Source organism: Biomphalaria glabrata, chromosome 4 (assembly GCF_947242115.1).
Source record: "Biomphalaria glabrata chromosome 4, xgBioGlab47.1, whole genome shotgun sequence".
Classification (NCBI taxonomy): Eukaryota; Metazoa; Mollusca; class Gastropoda; family Planorbidae; genus Biomphalaria; species Biomphalaria glabrata.
Genome location: NC_074714.1, coordinates 29,647,771 through 29,655,900, shown reverse-complemented (window position 1 = coordinate 29,655,900; position 8,130 = coordinate 29,647,771). Strand labels below are relative to the sequence as shown.

Genomic DNA, 8,130 nt, shown 5'->3' with positions numbered 1-8,130 from the left:
AAGGTTTGAATATTGGAGGGCTTCTTTAAATGATGTATGATTGGATCTCTTCAGCATGAACATGAGTAATGCTGTCAATAATTATATGTTGTCTGAGTTCTTGGTAAGTGTTGTCTATTTTGGCGAGAGATGTCCATCTGTCAAACCACATTGTCATGTTTGACACGAATATTTGAGGATCATCTTCTTGTTTTGGTCTTTCACCATAAAACTTCTTTCTGTAACTGTCTGATGTTGCACCGTACTTGCGTAAAAATGCTTTTTTGATGACTTGGTAGGTATTGCGTTCATTGATTAATAATTGAGAACACTTTATTAATGGATCCCAGCGACTGGTAGAAATGTGTAACCTCTCTTGACTACGCTCTTGAAATTAGGTGACTGAAAGTTTGCTTTAGATTTTATATCGAAAAAGGACCCCCCCCCCCCCAAATTGGATTGGCTACGCTCAAAGAATTTTAGTATGTAATTTGCTTTTTCTATATTGAAGAGATATTTATTAGCATCAAACCCATCTGAAGGGGGGTCTAAACTCAAAACCCTTTTTGGCTACGTTCATAGCATTTTGAGTGCATAATTTGCTCTTTTTTTTATATTGAAGATCTATTTTTTTTTAGCTTCAAACCCCTTTGGCTACGCTCATAGATTTTAGAGCGCGTAATTTGCTTTTTTTTTTTATATTGAAGAGGTATTTTTTTTTAGCTTCAAACCCCACTGAAAAAAGGGGGGTGGGTAAAGTCAAAACCCCTTTGGCTACACTCATAGAACTTTTAGTGTGTAATTTGCTTTTTTTTTTTTATATCGAAGAGGGGGTTGATCGTAAATTTCGAAGGGGGTTTAAAATCAAAATCTTAATCCTTAGCTGTGCTCTTGGAATTTGGGGATTGTCGTTTGCAATTTTTTTTTTGTTTTATAGAAGAGGAGGATTTAACTGCAAAAACCCCTGGTAAGGAGTTTTAAAATCAAAACCTCCTGGTAAGCGGGTTTTGAACTCTAAACCCCACGGTAGGGGGTTTTAAACTCAAAACCCCCTTGGCTGTGATGGAGAAAGTGATGGTTTAGTATTAAAACCTCACCTAAAATAAACAAAATCAAAGCAAAAAATCAGACAATTCCGACCTCCCCCTGTAGGGGGATGGGAATTTCATTTCGGGGATGGGTGGGGTGGTTGAAGCCATGATAAGACTAATAAAATATGTGCTTTATATATGCTTTGTTCCGACATTTTTACCGTGTTCCGCAATTGTGACTTCCTTAAAAAATCTTGTTCCGTAATTGTGACTGACCCTATCACAGTCGATTTGAATGTAAAATGTAAATATGTGTTACAAAACTAAACAAAGAATCTATTTTTATCGAAAATGGATGGGCAATGCCTAGATACTTTTTATTTTATCCATAGGTCTAATCATTACGGAGCAAAAAAAAAAATGAAAACTAAAAGCAGCAGCAAATTGTTCCGTAATAGTGACTTTACTATTAATAGATCTAATAGATATCAAAGGCTCTGGAACTCTGGGCGAGACCAAGACGTAAAGAGTGAAAGAGTGATTTCCCATATATTTTAATCCGGGCAACTACCACTGGACTTAATATGGCGGCCGTCTTGAGGTAAGAAATGTGTATGCTTCTAGCATCTTCCATGTAATAAGGTCTACTTTTTAATACATAGATCTATATATAGATCTTTACATAATTAAACTTTTAAATAATAATGTACAGTTTTCTTCTATACAAAATATATTTTTATTAACACTTTTAAGATAAATTTGATTGCCCTCAAAATTTGTCACGTCATCTTTAAACTTTAAACTAAGACTAGATCTAAGTTAAACTTTAAAACTTTTACTTTAAAAATTAAATAAGTTTTAAGTTTAAGTTGAATAATCATGTTATTATTAAACATGATTCATAATGTTATCTGATTAACTGTTATGATCTTGCTTAAGATCTATAGTAGATTCTTATATTCGGCACACCGTATTCGGGAACTAGGTCAAATTTTTATTTTATTTTTTTATTTGGTGACGGTTTAACTTACAAAAAAACTGAAAGCAGATTCTTATTCTGCAACTAAAGGACTATAAAAATAGCTGTGTTTCTTTGAATTACCACCCATAGTCAAGATTTTATTTTAAAATAAATCAGGTCACTTCATGCTCCTATAATAAACGCAGTTTTTGTGCTATCTCCTTCAGCACACATCGAGCACCGTTAAGAAACACCACTATGTTATTGCTAATAAATTATATCTGTGTTAATTAAAAATTATTTAGATTGTATTAAAAGAAATAGATTCACTTCTGCAATATGTATTTATAGTATATTGCCTCTCTCTCTCTCTCTCTCTCTAGATATATATATATATATATATATGCCTACCTATATAATCTATGTGTAGAAACAGAAATAAATCTATAAATAGATCTATAAATTAATTATTATAATTTAACAAACATGATATTTTCAACTAGGCTATATTTATTCTCTGTCTCTTTCTTTTAATTCCCATCCAAGGACCCTCTTCTTTTCATAATTTGGATGTTCGTTTTGTTACATCCCCTCCCTCCCATAGATGCTTATAATTCTTTTCATGACTCTCTCATCCTTCCCTCCACTGCCTGTATGATAGGTTGTGACACTACACGCCTAGTGTATACCTCTCCTCACCACCAGCGCTCGCCTGGCGTGATCACCTGCAGTGGGCATGGTCTCTGGCTTCAAATTAGCAGCCCGCACTTTTTCTTTCATTCATAAATTATATATTCTAGATTTCTCGATCTAGGTCACATTTATTTATTGAAAAAAATCATAGATTTATTAATCCCAATAATATTTCTTATTACGATTTTGCCTTGTGCACTATAGGAGAATGTGTTTAATTCATTATTATTCATTGAAACACCTCCTTTTTTAATTTTATTTAACAGCTAACAGTATGAATGTGATTGGAATGTCTTTCTAAAGATGTTTGGAAGCTTATTTTGATAGATCCACCAGCCTACGATCAAACAGGCTCATAATATAGCCTTCATCCCTTATATGGGTATGAATTGCCGGGGGAGGTTTAAACAATAGCTTTACATACTTGGTTACCGAGAATCTAAAAAACTGCCATCTGCTTTGGAAAAGCGGAACAAAAATACAGGAACTTATCTAAAATTGGACATGCACTGTCCCGAAACATCGTTTTTAGCTCCAAACATAAAAACAAATTAATTATAAACAAAAAAGTGACGTGTTTCTTAAAGGAGATTTTGATGAGCTGTGCCTAATATAAGAAGCTACTATAGATCTATCTAGATCTATCTAATCTAAAAGTAAAGTAAAAGTTGGGATCTTTCAACTTAATTTTTTAATTTTACATTTTTGTGACTTGATTTTGAAAGGTCTTGTCTTGATTAAAGTTTAAAGTAAAGTGAAACTCGAATTTGGCCTGTCCAATGGAATGCCAATGGCGGAAAATGCATTTTTGAAAGTCAATATTCATTATCTCTTAATTTAGGCCACCTGTAGCGTATTTTTAGATCTGATACGTAGATCTATGTTTGTGTAAGCTTCATAAGCAACATTTTCAATCATTTTGTGGAAAATCATTTTTATTAAGATTTTGTGCACTTGTGAAATTCACCAAGTAGGCTATTCACGACAGAAAGGCTTTACTTATGGTTTTATGTGATCCCCTTTGAAAAGGTAAGAAACATATTATTTTTATAGTTATATGAAAAAAATTGCCTACTTATCATTAAAAAATGGTTGTTGTAAATGTTCAAGAAAAAAAAAGTGAATTGAATGGTTCGTTTGTCCTAGATTTAAACAAAAATAGCCTCGATGCAAATACGAAAATTGGCTGTCGCGAATGTACGCTTGCCGATATTTATTTATTTACACTTAAATATTACCAATTTTAATTAGGAAACACATTTTTATTTTAGAAATCATATTGCAATATTTTCGTACTTAAAAAAGAGGAAATAATATAAAAAATAATCTTTTATTACGTTTTTTATAAACCAATTGGAAGTGGTGTCGTCGAAATCGGAGGGCTTACGTTTTTTTAAAAACTTTTTTTTTCAATCATTCGCTCTGAATCCTCGAGAAAGAAACATCGCTAAAAGCGATCTCAGTCCGAACTATCCATAAGACAATATTTTTTATAATATTATCAACTATTAAGGTAATTATTGTACTTTAATACTAGGTTGTCGCTTTCGAACAACCGATTATCGAATAACCGGACATCGGCAATAACGCACGCTTGCTAAACAGGCTAAACACTACACAGCGTGATGCCACATGGAGATCGATATCTTAATTTTAACTTATATTTTATAATCTAGACTAGATCTAGATTATAGAATACCTAGATCTATAATCTATAATAATAGAGATTAGACCTAGCCCTAGTCTAGATCTAGTGATTATATACTGTCTAATAGAGGCTAGATCTAGAAAAACTTCTACAGCGACTACCAGTGTATAACTGTTTTTTTTCCTTTGTAAATTCTTTTTACTAACGCCAAGAAAACCAAGATCGGGAAAAAAAAGATTGGATTGTAGATATAGAATCTAAAAATCTAAATGTTTAAATTAAAATTAATATTGCTAGATTAGATCTAAAAAAAAAAATGCTGACCGGTAAAAAATCGAGTGCTGTATCCCTTCCATTGTCTAGATCTAGACAGTAGATTTAGATCTAGGTCTAGGTCTAGTACTAGTAGATCTAGACTAGAGCTACCAAAATAACGCAGATACTACATTTTTGTTTATATGTAGATATTCTAGACACTAGATCTAATAATACTTGTTATGTTTGTGATTTATAGATCTAGACTAGTCTAGATCTAAGACTTAATAGTAAATTCTAAATCTCTATAGATATAGACTATCACTATAGAAGAATAGATCTACTTATGACTTAAAGACATCGTTAAAAATAACAATAAACACATATAAACCAAATAAATGTTTTTATTTCTTTTCTCATCAACATTTACAACAGATACAAAAAATTGAGATTATTTGAGATAGTAAACAGAAAACATCATGCACTTTTAGCTTAAGCCTATTATTAGGTCTAGACTAGTCTAGAGTCCAAACCTCGTATGCCTAGATCTAGAAATGATCAAGAACTAGATCTATTTATATCTTGATAATATTTCATTTAATATTAGATCTTTTCTAGTCTAAAATACATCTAAACCCTTTATCTAAAATTGATATTGATATAAATAGTATATTATACTGTATTGATGTAAAAAAATGAAGATAAATATAAGAAAAAAAAAGTGACTTTTGATGGTAGGGTGGGCCGAAGAGGGGGCTTATTTATTAGTTATAAATACATTTTAAAGTTGTTTGTTTGTTTTTTCAAAAGTTTGATCTCATTTTTTTATGTTAAATACTTGCCTGATGTTAATGAATTTACTTTTTTTGGATTCCTCTGTTCTTGGGCATTAAAATTGATACATATTATGTCAAAACTGATTATGGTTTTGTTATTCAGGTTATGATAAAGTATAATTTGCAACTTTTTTTTTTACCGAAGGGGTGGGGTCTGGGGGGGGGGCTCAATTAATAGGCATAAATGTCTTAAAACACATGTTTATATATTTTTTTCAAATGTTCTATAAATATACTTTACTTTGTGATACATTTTTCTATTAATAATATTGTGAATTTGTGAAATTCATGGATAATTGGACATATATCTTCTGTGAGTGATGGATTTTTCATTATTAGGGGTAAGTGTGTTTGACCTCATTTTTTTATGTTAAATACTTGCCTGATGTTAATGAATTTACTTTTTTTGGATTACTCTGTTCTTGGGCATTAAAATTGATACATATTATGTCAAAACTGATTATGGTTTTGTTATTCAGGTTATGATAAAGTATAATTTGCAACTTTTTTTTTACCGAAGGGGTGGGGTCTGGGGGGGGGGGCTCAATTAATAGGCATAAATGTCTTAAAACACATGTTTATATATTTTTTTCAAATGTTCTATAAATATACTTTACTTTGTGATACATTTTTCTATTAATAATATTGTGAATTTGTGAAATTCATGGATAATTGGACATATATCTTCTGTGAGTGATGGATTTTTCATTATTAGGGGTAAGTGTGTTTGACCTCATTTTTTCAAGTTAAATAATTGTCTGCTGCTTCTGATTTTATTTTTTTTAAATTCCTCTATTCTTGGGCAATAAATTTGATATATAATATGTCAATAATAGCCAATTTGAAATTGGTCAAAAAAATGGTCCTAAAAGTAGAATGTTGAGAGCTCAATTTGTTTTCCGCCCAATGGTTTTTCAAATTTGAGACTGAGTTATAAACATTTAGATCTAGATCTAAATTCTACTAGATCTAAAATTCTAAATTCTAATAATAATGTAATAGTAAACATTTTACCATTTTTAGCGGCACCTGAAAGAGGATTAGATCTAGGTTATTCTAGATCTATAGAAAAATAGACTATATAATATTCTAGATCTAGTTTTGTGTGGTCTGTCTGTCCCATTTAGATCATCTAGTTCTTGTAAACTGGAAAATATATATATAGGCATAGGAAGGTGAAATAAAAAATTGATCTTTGAAAAAACAATTTTTCGTTAGTACATCATTAAAATTCTTATAAAGAACTTTCCAATGGTGTTTAAATTATGACTGTATGTCTAATAGTTAGAAAGTTATGATTTTTTTTTGTCGTTTTGGCTTAACATTGTTGACATGGAACAAGTAAGATGAGTCATCATGAGAGCATCTCACTCGCTAAGCCAGCGAGACACACCCCCCCGCTCAAAAAAGTTAAAAAGTTGGAATTGAGTTTCGTAGAGGATAAATCTACTTATTAAATAAGAAATTTAATAGTAGATTTAGTATTCATAGTGAATTTCTAGCTCACAAATCTGATTTCATTTATATTTATGAACTTTACTTGTTTAAAATGTAAATATTGATGAAATAAACAAATTATCGGGTCTAGATCTACAAGAAATGGCGGCGTTGTGATGACAGAAAATAACAAAATATTTTAAAAAGTGGGATCAAAATCGTCCGAAACAATTATTTTTCAAATGCGCTTTATAATTCATGCGACGACAATTAATACATAAAATCTATTTGAATATATCCAGATTATCCAGATTATTAGGCCTTACATGGCCTCCAGTGGTTTTACATTAATGACGAAATTTCCTTATCAAAATTCAGTAAATTCTGTAAATCCCATAGCCCCTAATGGTAACCATATTCTCAAGTTTTTGAGCGATGCGACGGAGATAATGCGATAAAACTTGGTAGAATTATAACCAGGCATGATATCTACCGTGAAAAAAAAAAAAGAATCATTGATCATTTTCCTGGACCCTGTATTGCTAAAAACAAAAAAATGAGTATTTTTTATAATAAATGTAAAAATGACAAATAACTTTAAAAAAAAAACGTAATTAAGCTTTATATAGGCCATAGTCTAAAGTAATCGATAACACAAGTTTAAAACTTGTCACATTTCATTCAAAAGTGTACTAAATTTGCAAGAGTGGTAGTGGTTTATGTGAAAAAAAGTCAAAAACGCAATCTCAAGTTTATCGGTCATTTTTTACTTTCACACTTCCACGTTTTTTCGCCTAGCTTATATATATAGATTCTATTATATTGAAAATCTGACATCATGATATTTAAGACATTTCAAAGCTCTGATGCAATGAATGGCTACTTTTTTCTTTTCTCAAAGCAAAAAATTTAATTATTGAAATCAAATTTACCTTTACCTATCCCTTAGTCAAGTCTATTGGACTCTTGGAGCACCAAGCAAGACTCCTCAACCGTCTTTCTCCATTCCTCCATGTCTTTTGGCACTTTTGCCTTGTTTAAAACCTCTTTCAATGGCATGCCCTTCTATTCTTTTATGTTGTCCTCCCATCGCTTTCTCTGTCTGTCTCTTCTTTTTCCTGGTACTGTTCCCGGAAGGAAGGTCTTTGCTAGCCAAGATGATCTTGTAATATGGCCATAAATTTTGAGCTTCGCTGCAGTTACCCTGTCTCTAATCTCTTGGTTTGTGATGCAGTCTTTGAATGTGATACCTAGGATCCTGTAGCATCTCAATTCCATTTTTAGGATCTT

The 8,130-nt window shown here is 31.3% G+C and overlaps 1 protein-coding gene across 5 annotated transcripts in view; it reads left to right on the top strand.

Annotated features, from left to right (window-relative positions):
• The first annotated feature begins 1,494 nt into the window (after positions 1–1,494).
• The window catches only part of LOC106053306 (E3 ubiquitin-protein ligase HUWE1-like), a 192,890-nt gene continuing 186,254 nt past the window's right edge, over positions 1,495–8,130 (top strand). For 4 of the 5 annotated variants that reach the window (XM_056026466.1, XM_056026467.1, XM_056026468.1 and 1 more), the window contains exon 1: positions 1,495–1,611. The gene's annotated coding sequence lies outside the window, so the exon portion shown is untranslated. Of the gene's footprint in view, positions 1,612–3,595; positions 3,694–8,130 lie in introns of those variants that run through there. The other variant, XM_056026465.1, reaches the window with a different exon arrangement.